The 18,251-nt window shown below is 31.7% G+C and overlaps 1 protein-coding gene across 1 annotated transcript in view; it reads left to right on the top strand.

Annotated features, from left to right (window-relative positions):
• The first annotated feature begins 740 nt into the window (after positions 1 to 740).
• LOC149956656 (xibalbin-1-like) overlaps positions 741 to 18,251 on the top strand; it is a 50,054-nt gene continuing 32,543 nt past the window's right edge. The window contains exon 1 of the mRNA XM_090164743.1: positions 741 to 927. The gene's annotated coding sequence lies outside the window, so the exon portion shown is untranslated. The remainder of the gene's footprint in view (positions 928 to 18,251) is intronic.

An 18,251-nucleotide genomic window follows, 5' to 3' on the forward strand; every position in this document is an offset into this window, starting at 1 on the left:
ATTTTACATCACTTCACGCTTAATATCAGTCTATTCGGAATTTGGTTTTTCACTGCCTGTTAAATCTTTTGAGATGTTAAAAGGCTTTACCTCTTCTTAAAATAATCTTAATTTTAATTCCAGAATTTTCTGAAATTTAAATAAGGATAATTATCGTGATATTATCAAAGACGATTATCGCTTAGTCCTACAGGAAATGTAGTACAGACCAACCTCTAGATCACGCCTTATATCTTGGTCACTCTTCAAATTACGGTTTGGTTTTATTTACGAAGCTAAGCGGCTGTAGACGACACGAAAAGGGCATTCTTACTAAAGTAAATATTTCTTTAAAGAGGAAAGTGAAGAAGGGTCGATTTAACGGCTCCTTATTTTTTTTTTCAGGGATTCTGTTGTTTTACCACCCACGGCGCTCATTATCTGGATAGCTAGTAAAAAAGTGGTTCTTGTTTAGCTAATTTCCATTATTTGATCTTCACGCTGAGCTAGTCGTTCTTTGTTTCATTCCACCCACGTAAAGAACGTGTTGTTTTTTTAGAGAGCGAAGCTGTGTCGAGTGAAACTGAGCGGAAAAGTATTTTCCAAAGTGGAGAAAAATGGAATCGCGAAAGGAGAGAGTGAGACGAGAGAATCGGCGGCGACACAGTGTATACCCCGAGATCGATACATCGCTAAGACGCATGTCCGCGAGCAACAGGGAAACTATATCGGAAACTCGCACAACAGTTTCAAGAAGTATACCATTCGGATATCAGATACCGTTACGCCCGCACTGGGCTAGATTTTAACGAGCGATACTGTTTAACAGATACGTTATTGTAAAAGATCTTCGGCACTTTGCAGAATTATATATTTGACAAATAAAGCGAACCAGGAAGTGGAGCCCTTTGGACTAAACGGTTCTGCACCTAAGATACTATTTCAAAGGTAAGGAATTGTTTTATTTTACCTCTATTCGTTGGAATAAGCAAAGTGCATGATGAAGTATGTTAGTAATACTACGTTTAATTTGTATTATGCATTGCGTTTCGTATTGCATTCCATTTACTTGAAATAAATGAATATGAATGTATTAAATGGACTTATTTAAAAACATACGTTTTAATGTATATGTACGTATGGTAATGGGTATGTTATTGGACTAACTTGTACAAATTGTTAAAAAATAAATGAAACCATTATTTAGCATTTGGAAATATAGGGCCTAAAAACTGTTTCCAAACCCAACAAATCATCATAAAAAGTCCTTACAAGCAAAACAAAAGTGGTCTGCAGGACGGATCTCTAACCGGGTCTGGCTACAGGCAAATCTTTAAGGACGAGCGGCTAACCTCTTCCTAAAATACTATTAGCTTTTAATAATGCTTAATGTTTTATTAGTTACGTGCAGTCAAATCTGTTGGCTTGTACACTGGTTACGGGAAGTAACAGATTGTACGTTTTTCGATTTTGCATATTTTATGGTCACTTGCAGTGGTTCATCATGATAATCAGCTAGGATAATACCCAAGATACCATCCTAAGACCAAGTCATCTAGCGCCTTTAATTGCGTTTTTATAATTCGGGTGGCCGGCTTTAGTGACGTAAGAGGGAGGTGTTGAGCCCATCATGGCACGCGAGCCAACAGCTCCCTTCACTTACTTTTACCGTTAACCTCTACAAGTTTATATGGATAGGGTAAAACCCCTAACCAGTGAGGAGATAACTTGCAAACTCTACGCGGAAAGAGTTGATCTGTGTTTTCTCCCAGTGTCACAAGTTGGGATCGAACCCGACTCCTCTTGCCGCGAAGTGGAAGTGTTAATCATTCCGCCACCCCAAATTTGTTTGTGATATTCAGAATGTTCTTAAATTATTTAGATAATTTGTTCTGGGTGTAATCGAAAGAAACTTATTTCTTTTTTGAAGTTCTAGCAAACTATTCCGAAATGAAAACCACATTTCTGTTAACTGGCTTTTAATTCGATTTCCATAAGTAATGCTGCAGGTAAGTAATCATACACATTGAATTTATAGATTAGTAAGGCTACAAGTTTCATAAAAAGAAGAAAACCTAATTCATCAAAAAAGGTAATATTAGAAAACACTGGCACTTCCTATAGGTATACCTTGAACAAGTCAGTTTCGTAAGACACCTTGAGATTACTTTCAATTTTTGTAATCATTTCTACTTTATGCCTCTTCTTTTAAAACAAAGCTACTTTTACGTACCCATGATATTATAATTTAAATAAATTAAGCGTACAAAATTTACTTTACGGCCTCAAAAAGGACAATGCTTCTGTATTTAGCATTCGTCAGAAACAATTATTATAAAATGTTTCTTATTTCGTTCCCCTGTTCAATACTTTCGAGACAAAATACTTTGAATTGAAAATCTTAATCTACACATAACGATTTAAGATGACTCTATGAGGAAAGTGGAAAAACTAGTTACACTTATCTTTAGTGCGTTCCATTTAATTTCATACTAATATTCTTATATCTATATAATTTTCCCATAGTGCTTAAAATGTATTTTGAGGTGACTTAATATAATGCATTGGAAAGGTCTCAGATTTCTTTATTACTAGGGGGTTACCTTAATTACTTGGTATCTTCCCATTGCGCCGAATCTCATTTGACTGAATACCCATTGGACCGAATTCCCATTGGACCGAATTCCGCCAATGAATTGTTGAAATTAGCCCAAAGGAGGGTTTTGTATTTTTCTAATCGACCGACGAATGGGACAATCCCATTAGACCGAATCCTAAATCCGCCAAAGGGCGGCTTTTTCGATCGAATGGGATTGGGTTCGGTCGAATGGGATTCGGCGCAATGGAACAGATTCAATTACTTTACCACGAATTAACTATTTATTTTAACATAAATGAAATTCCAGGCTTTAAACCTTGCTAAAGTCATTTTCAATGCCAGTTTTCAGCCAAACATATTAGAGAAATTCGTCATAAAACTGTTTGAAGCACCAAAATAACCTAAAATAGATGATTATTATAATTTTTTTCTTCTTATCTATACTAAAAAAAATTAGTAGAAGAAAGTGGAAGCCACGGTATCTCAAGCCCCTTAAAATGACCTAAATTCCAAGTAGGGACTTCGTGACCTTAGTAGCTCAGTTATATATCACGCTATAAACCATAGAAACGCTTTCAAATAAAATGATAAATGTTAGGATTCAGTCCTCGATTCATGAATGAATTTTATTGTTTTTTAGAAATATGATGATTTATATTCCTTAGTTGTTTTGGAATAATTCATGAGGCCGTTAACAAATTACGCAATGCAAGAGCATTACTAAATAATAAAGTAATATAAGGAAGGTTACTGATATATGTTACGGCATAATTATATAACGGTAACTAAATAAACAATTATTTTAAGGTACACCAAAAATTAACAATTATTAAAGGTAAATTTAAGATTAACAATTATTTTAAGGATAATTAAAAAATTTACAATTATTTTAAGGATAATTAAAAATTAACAATAATTTAACCGTAAATTAAAAATTAACAATTATTTTAAGGTTATTTAAAAATTAACGATTATTTAAGGTAAATTTAAAATTAACAATTATTTTAAGGATAATTAAAAAATTAACAATAATTTAACCGTAAATTAAAAATTAACAATTATTTTAAGGTTAATTAAAAATTAACGATTATTTAAGGTAAATTTAAAATTAACAATTATTTTAAGCGAAATTAAAAATTAACAATTATTTAAGGTAAATTTAAAATTAACAATTGTTTTAAGGTAAATTAAAAATTACCAATTATTTAAATTAAATTAAAAATTAACAAATATTTTAAGGTAAATTTAAAATAAACAATTTTTTAAGGTTAATTAAAAATGAACAATTATTTTAAGGTTAATTAAAAATACCTTTTTTAAGGTACAACAAAAATACCCTTTTTAAGGTACAACAAAAAATACCTTTTTTAAGGTACAACGAAAAATACCTTTTTTTTAGGTTACCACAAAAAATACCTTATTATTAAGGTACACAAAAATTATACTTTTTTCTCAAATATAAAAATATTATTAGTTTTCTAAAAGTAAAATAATAAATAAATAGGCTTAAAGAAATTGAGTAACTTTAAGCTTCATGGTTCGATTATAGATGACCAATTGTTGCGTAATTTTAGGCATGGGTCAATAAAGTCGAATTTTTGCATTCCGTAAATCGTGAGCGTCCACAGCTTTCCACCAATCTGAATAAACGACCCATTAACACTATCCAGCTTTAGTCAGCTGAGCAAGTAAGTCCGCGTAGTTCCACCGACTTGTTAGATCAGTCGGTGCATTAACACAAAGGAGCAACAAACATAACACCCTACACAAGGAGAACGCAACCCGTCAAAAGTCGTGCATTTTCTTGTGTACAGTTTTCAGTGGTTAGACGCTTTAGCGCCTGCTGCCGTCGGTAGAGAGAAATTTGGAAATTGTCTCCCCCCCTCCCCCGCCCGTTAAACCTTCAGCGTTAAGGCTCGTCCAATGAAATTTGTACACTTCACTACGTTAGCGTGTTAAAAGGCTAGCTGCGTTCTTCTTGTGCTCACACTGTTCGACTTTTCAGTATTGTTTTATCGGGTATACTTGAGTTCATTCGTTTGCCACCACAGGGAGTTCCAATATTATTAAGCCAATCAGAGTAAAGTAAGCTGTCTACTCGATATGTTCTAGATAATAAAACAGGTGATTAATTATTATTTCGTCGTCTATTTAAAAATCAATTATAAATAAACAATCCCGATGCACTAAATAAAGTGGTTTTCAAAGCGTGTATTTTCGGGCCGAGCACTACAACACGTGATTGCAATGACGTCCACTAGAGACAGTCACCTAATGGCATTTGCCTGCTACTATCCGACTCGCTAGCCCGACTTTAATCGCTTACCATAGCCAGGAGTAGTGGCTCACTCCTGTAATCCCCAGCGTCTGGGAGGCAGAGTTTGTGGAAGGCCGTGTGAGGACGACCACCAATCCCCCAACGGCTGGTCGGAATACTTCCGCCACGGGTGTCCCCACCCCTGTCCCCACGTATCCCCCCGTTGGCGTGGCCGTTACACATATCTCACCCTGATTAATCAGTTATTGTGTGTGTGTGTTAGTGTCTAAGGCCTAGGGTCGACACCGGTGTGTGTGAAAATAAAAATAAAAAAATAATAATAATCGCTTACCATTCAGATTCGAAATCAGGAAATTCGCTGACAAAAGGTCGAGTCAGATGCCGCTTTCACATTACCCGTGTGGTCAGTCCGACAAAATCACGCGTCTTGTCAACTGACTAAAGTTGGATAGTACGAATGGGCCTTGATTTTAATTCCTTCGTCGTTTAACGAAAACTTGGGGCATTTACGGTTGGAAGATTATCTGAATAATTTACCTTTAAACATCGCGGCTTTCATAACTGTTAAAACTTTGCTGCAATTTATTTCGACTCTCGGGCCAAATATCCTCGTTAAACCGCCCAGTTATTTTCCGCAACCCGGTACGATCCTGCCCACTCTTCACCCCTTATTGATTAAACTTCTGGCACAGCTTTCCTCTTCCATGGCGACACTGGCGCCACTAAACAGCAAATCAATGAACTATAAAGTGGAAACTACTGGATAAAATAGTGTTTACTTCCACAAATAAATTCACGAGAGAATATTCGCTTGTGGGTTGGAAAAAGATTACGGTTTTTGGTGCCAAGGCTTAAGCTTCTGGGAAAATTTAGATAATATTCGTATAGAACTAATAAATTAGGGTACTTGCGTATATCGTAAATAACAAATAATTATTTAAAGATTAATCAACTTTAATTACGCAATTAAGTATTGCGTAATTATAGTTGATTTGTCTTTAATTAGTTCATTGTTATTTAAATCTATAATAGCGCAAAATGGCGCAAAAACGATTACTTTAACGGTTCATTTATAACATAAAATTAAAACTATAAATTGTTGCTGTTGATGGAAGCTAAAAATATTACTGAAGTAATAATTATTTGTTATTGACCATTTTCCGTTAGTACCACTATCAGATCAAAAGGGTCGGCAGTAAATACACCGAAGTTTTCGAAATTAAACGGCGTATACTACATGAACATGAAAATGTGCGCTTTACATTTTAAGACACTGAATATTCCGAGCATTTATTGATCACCATGTTCCAGATAATATTCCGGATTACGGAGATTTGGTTTCTTAAAGAGTAAGTTGCAAATTATTCGTTACCGTCTTAATTCTGTTATTCAACGAAGCGTTTAAAGTACCCAAATATAAAGATTCGTTGTTTTCCTCTCGTAGTTAATTATAAGTAATTAGTAGAACGCCAAAACAATTTGAATTTTAGCGTGGTGATTGACGTCAATGACTACACGTTATTTCTCATTGGCCGTGTTCCCCAACATAGACTTGAGGCTTGGATACAAAATGTATATGCTACTGATTTAGTGGCCGAAGTCAAAAAATCACCCGTAGAACCATAGGATTCTACTACTGAATTTTGTACACGGGTGCTTACATGGGTTTAAAAACCCGCGCGTGCTAAATTGCCATCGTCATATCGGCTAAGGATATTACAGGCAGACTTGTAAATAGCGGCAGTCCACGCGTCAAAAACCCCTGAAAAAAATCACGGGACTCCTAAAAAAATGTCTTTAGAATGGAGTAAAGAGTCCACGGGACTCCCTCAAATTATTTCGTTAGCTGTGTAAAAAGAGGAAATATTTCGAGAATTTAATAAAAAGTAGAATTATTTTTCTCTTTGAGACATCTGTATAGTATACTGACCGTCGCTATGTCAGCTCTCGGAATCAGTGATGGGCATTTTTAAAAATTTTGTGATAACTCTCACCTCCTCTCAATTGCTCTCACTGATCTCACGGTGAGAGGAGAGTGCCCATCACTGCTTGGAATATTAGTCCAAAGATAATCTAGACTCCCCAAGGAGCTAGAACTCCCCTATCTACTTATCTGTGAGGCCAATGACCAACGAAAAATTTGGAAAACTTGGGCCACCAGGGAAAAACCACTTTTAACTTAAACAGGTGTGGCCCGTGTGGGGAATAATTTCCATACTTCGTTAGTCTTGCTCTGTTACTCTGTATTCCATTAGGCACAGTAATTGTAACAGTGCCATTGAATATAAAAATTTAGTTTTATTAAAATTAATAAAGTTAGAAAAAAAATTAAGCCCGATGTAAACTTTGTTGTTGGGAATATATAATGAAATAATGCTGCAGTTCGATTTCTGACTGTCTCTTTTATAATTAAAATAAAATTTTTTTAGGTGACATTTATTTTCGAATGTCAAATGAAGGAATAAAGAGAGATTAAAGAACATAAATTTAAACGAGGGGGTGAAAAAAGGGGGAAGAGTCTTGGACTCGTCGAAAAAATAGATCGGCGGAGGGGTCCGGGTCCAGTGGACTCTCTTAAAAATATATCCTATTTACAAGTCTGATTACAGGTATGATCTTGGTAGGATAGTGGGAACTATATAATCTACTAGATCCAGTGGGAAAAATTCGGAGAAACCCGTAGTCAACGACGTTACAAACAAGGCGCGATAAAATTATCGTTCAAAATAAAATCCGCATTGGGGCGCTGCACGTAAATTTAATTTTAATTTTAAATGAACTTAATCATCAAGTGAGTTACATTTTCGGAAAGCCCATGATCAAATGAACTAGAAAAATATAAAGTAGTTTAGTTTCTATTCCGAAAATCGTTTTGCAAATTAATGAAAATATAATTTTAAAACGATTTATCTCCTGGTGGTGTTGTAAGAACTGTGTCGGCTTTATGATTTACAGAACTAACTTGGGCGTCTTTATTTTTGAAACGCATTGACATCTAACCTAATGATTGAATAAAAAAAATAGATTAAAACAGGGTTACGGATTCTGGCGTGGAAATTCTTAAAATAAAACGAAGAACATTTCACTTACGACGTTAGTGTTGTAAGTCAGAAAATTTTCAGTGGAAAATTTCCCGCTAGGAAAATTTTCCGGAAAATGACCGAGACCTTTTTTCCGGAAATTTTCCGTATTTTTCCGAAAAAAATAAAAAAAGTTTTCATTCCATGATTAGTCTAATACATTGTTTGCATATTTAAATAAAGCGGCATTTTCACCTAATTTTTTCGAATCTGAAAGTAAAACTAAACCTCTAGACTATTTTAAACTGATTAACAATGTAACACTGTTAATGTTTTGTAGTATGTTTACTGATATTAGACATTTTATATCGATAAAAACTTAAAAACATTAAAAACCCCTAAAAAGTAAATTATGTTTCAATTTTTTATTTTTCCGATTTGCGGAAAAATTTCCGCAGTTCGGAAAATTTTCTGGAAGTATTTCCGCATTTTATTTTTCCGGAAAATTAACAACACTAATTTCACTAAATATCCTCGATTTTTCTAAGATTTGACTTGAAATTTTTAATCTGTAGTTTTCAAAGTTCACAAATTGTTTTTCTCTCGAAGCATGTATTTTGGCCATGTTGAAATAAATATTTGCTTGTTAATATATATTTTTTTGCATTCGTAAAAAAATTTCTTGATTAAATTTATAAAAATTAATTAAATCAGTTTTAAAATGATTTTGGAATTAATGCTATAAATGTGCATATGAAGATAAGACTTTCATAAAGATTTTTTACCAATTTTATTCGATAAGGCAATTCATGATTATAACTTTTATAAATATTAAAGTAAAAATATCTCTTCTATCGAAATAATTATAGACCAAAGAAACACCGTCTTTTTTATACTGTATAAATTGTGTTAAAGTAAGTTGTGGCTCCTGTCTAGTTGCATTCGCTCCCACTAGATGTCATATAAAACATTTCTTTTATTTATCAAATTTCAAGTTAACTTGGAGCATTTACTCAGAGTTTTCTTTTTCTCTCGGCTCGGCAAATTTTTGTTTACGTTTCTACATACAAAGTGTAAGCGACAAACTACGTAAAAATTAATAACACGTGATGTTAGGCCAATATGGTGGTTTTTGCACCCAACAATGTTTAAAATTACCTCTTCCGAGGAAAATATGTCATTAAGAATATCATAAAATGTATCCTCTTTAATGTTCTTGCTATATTTTTGAACGCAATTTTCAATGACAGATGCCAAACTATACAACGTTTTTGATGGATAAATTAATCCACCACGTGACTTCATACTGACTAAAAGCGCTTCTGGAACAAAATTTCCAGAATCGTTTATAATAGTTTTTATGCAATCTTCACATTTGGTAAATTTCATCATTTTTCGAGAAACAAATCCAGCCAAATAATACTTGGCACAGTCTTCTGAACTTGCTGAATAATAGTCGTGATGCTCATCAAAATCTAAATCGGGCCAGTGCAATTCATCGTAATCCAAATTTCCTATTTTTTCTGTCAATCGTTGCTCTGTAACAATCAAAGTACTTTGTTTCTCAGACTTCATTTCATTGGCATGATCAATCATATTAACAAATAGTTCAGTTGGGGAAAATTCAACATTGGCTCCCCTCTTGGGTGATTGGACGAGAGATCTCAGTGCTAATAGTCTATAAATGTAAAGGAATTGGTTTGGCGTAGGATGATCGTCTCCACCAGATGATTGTCGCACCATTCCAAAGTATCGCTAAAGATAAATATATTAGATACAGCTCCAAAGCTTCAAATCAAGAACGGACTATCACAATGAAATAGCGCTCACTTTATAAGCTTCAGTCCAAAATGAACAAGCTTGCTTACTAGGTTTTAATTTAAAAAAAGTATAAATTATACTTTTTCAATTAAAAATATAAGCGTGCAAAAAAATCTTACACAACACATGTGTATAAAGAAATATTACCTCAAGTGGATCCTGATTAAACTTATTAGTTAGTACATATTTAAAACCTTGAGCAAGTAAATCCTTTGACAAGTCAATTGTGCTTTTTAGCGTGAGTTTAAGGCCTTCTAAAGTCTGGTAGCTCAAAAAATATTTTTGATCCTCTTTCGCCAGAGTATTTTTGTAATTTCGTAGACTCTTAATGAGTTTGGTCTTTTGTTTCAATTTTGAACGTAAATAATACACTTCAGAAAGAGGATTACGTTTGTACTTCTGTTTCACAGATTTTCTACTGCAAGAAGATGAATCAATAACACTTATTTCTCCAAACGAATTTTGTAATGTTGTATCGCTATTTTCAATAATTGCCTCTTCCAGTTCAGGCACTGTATTGGTCATATCCGGTTTAGAAGTTCCTTATTCAGTTAAAGATGATGAAAAATCAATTGAATCAGATTCAAGAGTGTCTCTAATTTCGTGTACATTTGGACTTTCAAAACATCTTTTCTTTGAACTAAGACAATCAACTGAGCTTTCTTTTTCATCCAAAATGCGAACCACTTTTTTAGTGAGGCCAATATCATCCGTGTTGTTTTCACAAATGTTTTTTTTCCTAGGCACAACAATATTTGTACCAGAATTTTTATCTGTAGTAATCAGTGATGGACACACCAAGGAATTTCTTTCTGATACCGTCTTAGAAATAAGCGTGTTTGTAACATCACAGATATTTTGCTTGGAAGGAGTTCTAGTCATTACACTCCCAGGGTCCTCAATTACTTGACCTTTTATTGTGCAACTTCTCGAACGATCACTTAAATTCTGATAAGTCCTATAATTTCTTTCATTTTCTGATTGTGCATGATTCAACTCAGTGACAGTGTTAAGAGAATTAGGTATCATAACACTGCCTGAATCTATAGTTATTGGTATGGCACCTTTTTTTAGAGCCCATTTTGCACGATCACTGGTATTTATTAGTTCACCACCAATCACATGAGAAAATGCTTTTAAAATGTCATCTTGTTTAAAATGTAGTTCACAGAGTACATTTGTTGATTTCAGAGTTTTGTCTGGAAACACACCTTGCCACAATTTCAAACGGTCAGGATCTTTCGGCGCTTTAAAATAATGAATTTTGCTGATGGTTTCATCATCCAGTCTGTTTTCGGACCGTAACTTAGTCCTACACTGGCTAACCCAACATTTGGATTTAGGCCTTGCCATGATATGATTCCAAAAAGAAATAGAATCCCTAAATGTTTTTAAACAGTCATTTATTATTTAGAATTTATAAAATTAAATTTTAAGCCTAGTTTTGTAAATTTTCATTAATGAGATTACCTGAATTCAATTACAAGACGGCACAAAGTCCTAACTGAAAACCACGATTTTCAGCCGCGAAATTATAATTATTTTCTTATTTCCACCCGCCACCGATGGATGGCAGTATGGTCAGCGAAAGACCTACGGGGGTGAAAGCATTTCACTAAGAAAGAGCCCGATTTCCTCAACCGTCTCTTCTACAGCCCTGTCTAGACTAAAAGATTTAGAAAATTAGGAGCTTCTCGCGTTGATTGGCTTTTCGGAATCACGTGATTATTATCTTGTTAAACACGTGGTTTGGGGAAGCCCATAGATAGCAGACAACTCGAATAAAGTTTGCTTCAAGTTCCGGAAGGTGCTGCCACCTAGAAGCGCTTTAGAAGCATTTTTGTAAGCTGTCACTTGCTTTAAATGAATTCCCAAAACATTTTTTTTTCATTTATATTAATTTCAAAATTAATATTTAAGGGAGTGATCATCAGGAATTTTAAAACTTCATCTTAAGAAATCTTGGAAAATTTTGCAATTAAATTCTAACACTCTATTTTAATGGTTTGAAGTCGACGAAAACGAAAATATTCCTGCTTTTATGACAATAATTATAATCTAAAACGTATTTAGATAACTGAGAACTTATACTTTTACCAGTTTAAAGAAGGAAGAAGTACGACCTACGCCCAAGCTAAATAAAAAACAAAATTTAAACTTAAGCGCCATCTGTCCTAGACGTTTTAAAATGTTCTTTTCTTCGCACAATATTTAAGATTGCCGTTAATTAAAATTGCGGACGCTATATATAAGGATTAAAATAACTTTTCCTATAAGACACTTAAAAGCGTTAGAAACGACACTAGGTGGCGGTAAACAATTAAGGAAAATATACGTTTTCCGATGGACAGAAAGTAGAACTCTGCGTAACAGATAAATTAACTGACAAAATTTCGATTAATAGTAAATATTTTGTTTAACTGTTTATTTATGGATATTATCCATGGATAAACAACGATTTAACATGCAAAAATAATTTATAATTTCGAATAATTGTAGGTTATGGATAAAAATCAAATAAGTGGTTAATTTTTATCCAAACGCCGAACTCTAGGACAGATAGAGCATCTTACAATGTTACAGGGTGTGCTAATAATTATAATTAAAAATGTATCATTAATTGTTTTTATCTTTATACAGTTTTGATTTGTTATTTTCCACCTTTATACAGATTGGATTTTAATCAGTTTTTCATATGATTTGTTATTTTCGACCTTTAAACAGATTTGATTTTAAACAGTTTTTCCTATGATTTGTTATTTTCCACCTTTATACAGATTTGATTTCAATCACGTAAAATCATGATTTACTAATTTTTAATAATTTTTATACAGATTTGATTTTAATCAATCCCCAATTCACTTATTTTTATCTTTGTACAGATTAAATTATAATCAGACATTATCATGTTATTATTATTATTATTTTATAATCATTATATAATATCTTTATTTTAGATTGGTTTCTAATCAGATTTAATGTGATTTTATTTTTATAAAGATTTAATTATAATGAGACTTAATCACGATTTATTAATATCTTATAATTTTACAGATTTGATTTGTATCAGATTTAATGATGATTTAATGTATTTTATTCTTTATACAAATTTAATTTTAATGAGATTTAATTGGGAATTATTTTTTATCTTTATACAAATTTAATTTTGTTCAGATTTGATCTTGATATAATTAAACGAGGGTGTCCTAGTAAAAAAGGAAATAAAGATCATGGTTGCGTGTTATGAAAATAGTCCTACAAACTTGACCTTTAAGAACCAATCTGAACCACCGAATTCCGCATTTCTTTACTTAAACACATTCCCCAAATGGATTCGAATAAAACAATTTCAAAACCTATAAAGAAAGTTCTCTTAGCGGGTCCCCTCCCAAAAAAAAACCGAACCATATTTATGCAAATTATACCAAAACTAAAATGTTAGACGCAACGACCGAAAACAGTCCGGAGTTATTATTGAAAATGGAAAATCTTTTTTCTACGAAAGAGGAGATTAAATAGTTTTTAAAATTGTCCCATCGTAGGTAATTCCACCCAAAAACTCTCGGGGCTACTCTGTATATTTCTGCTTCAAATATTCCAAATACTCTAGTCTCCCAAAAAACGAATTACTTTGTACTTGCGTCATTTTATGCCCGGTATCAAATTTCTAAAATAAGTTCTTCGCCCACCGACGAGCTTATAAAAGAGACTTTGGGGGAGGAAAAAGGGGGAGGAATTTGCCAGCTAGCTGAGTCGTAAAATATGACCTTTAAAAATATATTTTCTCTCTTCAATCTTCAGAGGGTCTCGAAGCGGAACAAAAAAAGCTGGCGCATCCCATTCAATATAGAAATACATTTTGATGGGATGAAACTCTCCGAACGAAAGTTTATGAAGTGAACTTATTGAATCTGAATCTAATATTTAGTTGAATCTTACATAGAACTCTTTGGCCGAGCGATAATGTATCGGAAAGATCGAACCAATTTTATTTCGATGTGTTAGAGCTCTGCGTAACAGATAAATTGACTGACAAAATTTCGATTAATCCTAAATATTTTGGTTAACTGTTTATTTATGGATATTATCCATGGATAAACAACGATTTAACATGCAAAAAATAATTTATATTTTCGAATAATTGTAGGTTATGGATAAAAATAAAATAAGTGGTTAATTTTTATCCAAACGCCGATCTCTAGACTGTGTAGACTGAAGCCTAGGGGCCCCGGGGACGAGGCTAAAGCAAGGCTAAGGAGGCACCAATAAAAGCTCAAGTCTAGGTCCCGGGGATTAGAGAAAGGTGAGGTGCCCGGGACGACTATAAAACAAGGTCCTTGGGCCCCAATAAAAACTCAAGCATATGAGCCCGGTGATTGCCGAAAGTTTAAGAAGGCCCCAGTTAAAGCTCAGATCTAGGATAGGGAGGCCCCAGTTAAAAGCTTAGGGCCCAGGGGATTGACAAAAGATAAGTGCCCTGGGACAACAATAAAACAAGGTTATTATGCACCAATAAAAGCTCAAGCATAGGCACGCAGTCATTACCAAAAGCTAGGGGCCCCGAGACGAGTCTATAGCAAGGTCAGGGTGTCTGAATTAAAACTCACTCGCACCGGCTCAGATGATAACAATCCGCCACTGACGGTGAGAAGAGTTTCGCTGCTGACGTAAAAGATACTTTACTTTGATCTTAGCCATTTGATGAAATAACTAAGACTTTATTTAGCGACAACAACAAGACAATTATGATTATTTAAAGGTAAGCATTATGTTTTACTTGTATATAATAACAGCAAGAAAAGCAATAATAAATTTGGAATTTTTCAATGATCTGCCAGAAGGTCGATGTGTTCTATATAGCTAAGGTGACCTACGTTAATTCAGTATTTTTTCATCATTTTCATATTATGTAAGAAATATTAACAAAAGATTAAGCTATCGTTGTTTAACTGTAAACACTTGTCTTCAAAATATCACCATAAAATATGGAAAAAACCTTCGGGCATCTTTATAATCAAAAGAGAGCAGTAGCTTGAATTAGGAATTTTCAAAAATCACCACTTAAAGTCACTGCTAAGCGAGAGAGAATGACGGCAATTTTGGTGCTACAGTTTTGGCGCGAAAAAAGTCTATTTTTACATTAAAGTCATATATTTTGTTGATGCGAAAATATCTTAATATTAGCCAAACGATTAAATTTTTATAATAATTGTTTGGAGATATGCTTATCTGCACATAAAGCTTTTATCGATGGGTAGGTCACTATGCTTTAGGGTTTCTTAATAAAAACAATATAATTTAATAATTAATAATAATTAAATTTGATCAATTGAACATGACTTGTTTTTTACGATTATTTATTTATTTTAAAATTTTTTATTTTATTTTATTTATTTATTTTTATAATTGAACATGATTTCATTATTTTACCATGAGTTCATTAATTTACCATGAGTTCATTAATTTACCATGAGTTCATTAATTTACCATAAGTTTATTATTTTACCATAATTTCTTAGTTTTACCATAAAATCTTAATTTTACCATAATATCTTAATTTTACCATATTTCTTAATTTTACCATAATATCTTAATTTTACTATAATATATTAATTTTACCATAATTTCTTAATTTTACCATAATTTCTTAATTTAACTATAATTTCTTAATTTTACCTTAATTTCTTAATTTACCATAATTTCTTAATTTTACCTTAATTTCTTAATTTTTCCATAATTTCCTAATTTTACCATAATTTCTTAGTTTTACCATAATTTCTTAATTTTACCATAATTTCTTAATTTACCATAATTTCTTAATTTTACCATAATTTCTTAATTTTACCATAAATTCTTAATTTTACCATAATTTCTTAATTTACCATAATTTCTTAATTTTACCATAATTTCTTAATTTTACCATAATTTCTTAATTTACCATAATTTCTTAATTTTACCATTATTTCTTAATTTTACCATTATTTCTTAATTTTACCATAATTTCTTAATTTTACCATAATTTCTTAATTTTACCATAATTTCTTAATTTTACCATAATTTCTTAATTTTACCATAATTTCTTAATTTTACCATAATTTCTTAATTTTACCATAATTTCTTAATTTTACCATAATTTCTTAATTTTACCATAATTTCTTAATTTTACCATAATTTCTTAATTTTACCATAATTTCTTAATTTTACCATAATTTCTTAATTTTACCATAATTTCTTAATTTTACCATAATTTCTTAATTTTACCATAATTTCTTAATTTTACCATAATTTCTTAATTTTACCATAATTTCTTAATTTTACCATAATTTCTTAATTTTACCATAATTTCTTAATTTTACCATAATTTCTTAATTTTACCATAATTTCTTAATTTTACCATAATTTCTTAATTTTACCATAATTTCTTAATTTTACCATAATTTCTTAATTTACCATAATTTCTTAATTTTACCATAATTTCTTTATTTTACCATAATTTCTTAATTTTACCATAATTTCTTAATTTACCATAATTTCTTTATTTTACCATAATTACTTAATTTTACCATAATTTCTTAATTTACCATAATTTCTTAATTTTACCATAATTTCTTAGTTTTACCATAATTTCTTAATTTACCATAATTTCTTAATTTACCATAATTTCTTAATTTACCATAATTTCTTAATTTACCATAATTTCTTAATTTTACCATAATTTCTTAATTTTACCATAATTACTTAATTTTACCAGATTTCTTAGTTTTACCATAATTTCTTAATTTACCATAATTTCTTAATTTACCATAATTTCTTAATTTACCATAATTTCTTAATTTACCATAATTTCTTAATTTTACCATAATTACTTAATTTTACCAGATTTCTTAATTTTACCATTATTTCTTAAGTTTACCAGATTTCTTAATTTTATCATAATGTCATTATTTTACCACGATCTCGTTATTTTCCATAATTTCATGTATACTCTATTTCATCCTTTAAACACGATTTAATCGTTCAAACCTAGCTTTAATTGTTTAAACCTAGATTTAACCCGGCCACCTGTTTAAAGGCATAATAAGTCGCTAGATGACTTGGGCCTAAGGTGGTGCCTTTGGTATTACCCTAGATGATGATGATTATTATTATTATTATTATTATTTTTATTATTATTATTTTCGTTTAAACCTAGATTTATTAGTTTAAATCTCGATTTATTCATTTAAATTTCGATATAATCATTTCAATCTCAAATTATATAATTTAAATCTCGATATATTCATTGCATTCACGATTTAATCTGATTATACTTTGGATAATGATAGAAATATTTTGAGCTGCCCGATGCCTACTGGCTTTTATATCAATTTCATTGAATTTTGCCATAAAATGTACTGCAACGAAAAGTTAACATTTCTACTTTTTTGGAGAAATCTCGAATAAGTTATGGCGTCAGAAAAAAACGCAAACACGCAATAGTGAGTCTACAAACTGCGGTCGCGCGCTTCGACAATAATCGAGGGGTCGGACACTTGCCATTATTTTGTACGGCATTTCGGGATTTCGTAGAGATTTTGGCGATTTTATCATTACTTTTCGAAGTGATTTTGGGATTTCAATGTTAATTTACCATAGAGAGAGAGTTGAAAGATTTTACGAGTTTAGACAAAGTGTCGGGGATTTTGGTAAATGTCCGACCCCTCGACAATAATATTACACTCGCTTATATATTTTTAAGTCCAAATAGCGAAGTGGGTTAACAAAGGATTTTAGTTTCATTTTATGCAAAAGCACTTCTTTTTGCGAATGATATTTAATTCTAAACGTTTGGAATGGATTTAATTGAATGTTTTTTAATAAATGTTCTAAAAATTGAAGACATCTACATGCATCTTTATTAACAAATATTTATTATTTATAGACAATGTTTGAAGTAAATTAATATTGCGAATTGTTTTCCACACCGCTCGAACAAAATATTCAAAAATTATTTGAATCTGAACGTAATTTAGTTTTTACCAAAAAATGGAAAAAAAAACTTTTTTGTTTAGCCTCACTAAATACGTAAAGCCGTTAAAGGGGTTCAAAATGGCTTCTACAAAATTTTACAGAGGAAAAACAAATACATTTAAAGGGCGTAGGAGCTTCATAATTATGGAGCATAAACAAGGTTCACATTTGTTACGTTTAAATCAAATCAAAGCGCGTGTTAAATTAAGATTTTTTCTGATTTCATTTTGATTTAGTTTATTTTTGAGTGAAATTGAATAATATTTAGGATTACTCTGCTAGTATTACTTGGCAGTTTCAATAACTATACCGCTTTCTATCGGTTTCAAAAACTTAGCACTGAATAAGGCAGGGCGTTCTTAAAATATGTTTCGCGAAAAAGTATCATCTGGGCCAAATGCGATGAACTAAAAGCGCCTGTCTTAACTATTGAAATTGACTGTACTTGTGGAATTTCAATATACCTTTGCATTATTGAAACTGGCGAATTAAAAGGGGTCATCTAATTAATCAGTCTAAAAATAGCAAATTACGTGATTTCATT

Source organism: Leiobunum rupestre, chromosome 2 (assembly GCF_980474605.1).
Source record: "Leiobunum rupestre chromosome 2, qqLeiRupe1.1.hap1, whole genome shotgun sequence".
Classification (NCBI taxonomy): domain Eukaryota; kingdom Metazoa; phylum Arthropoda; class Arachnida; order Opiliones; family Sclerosomatidae; genus Leiobunum; species Leiobunum rupestre.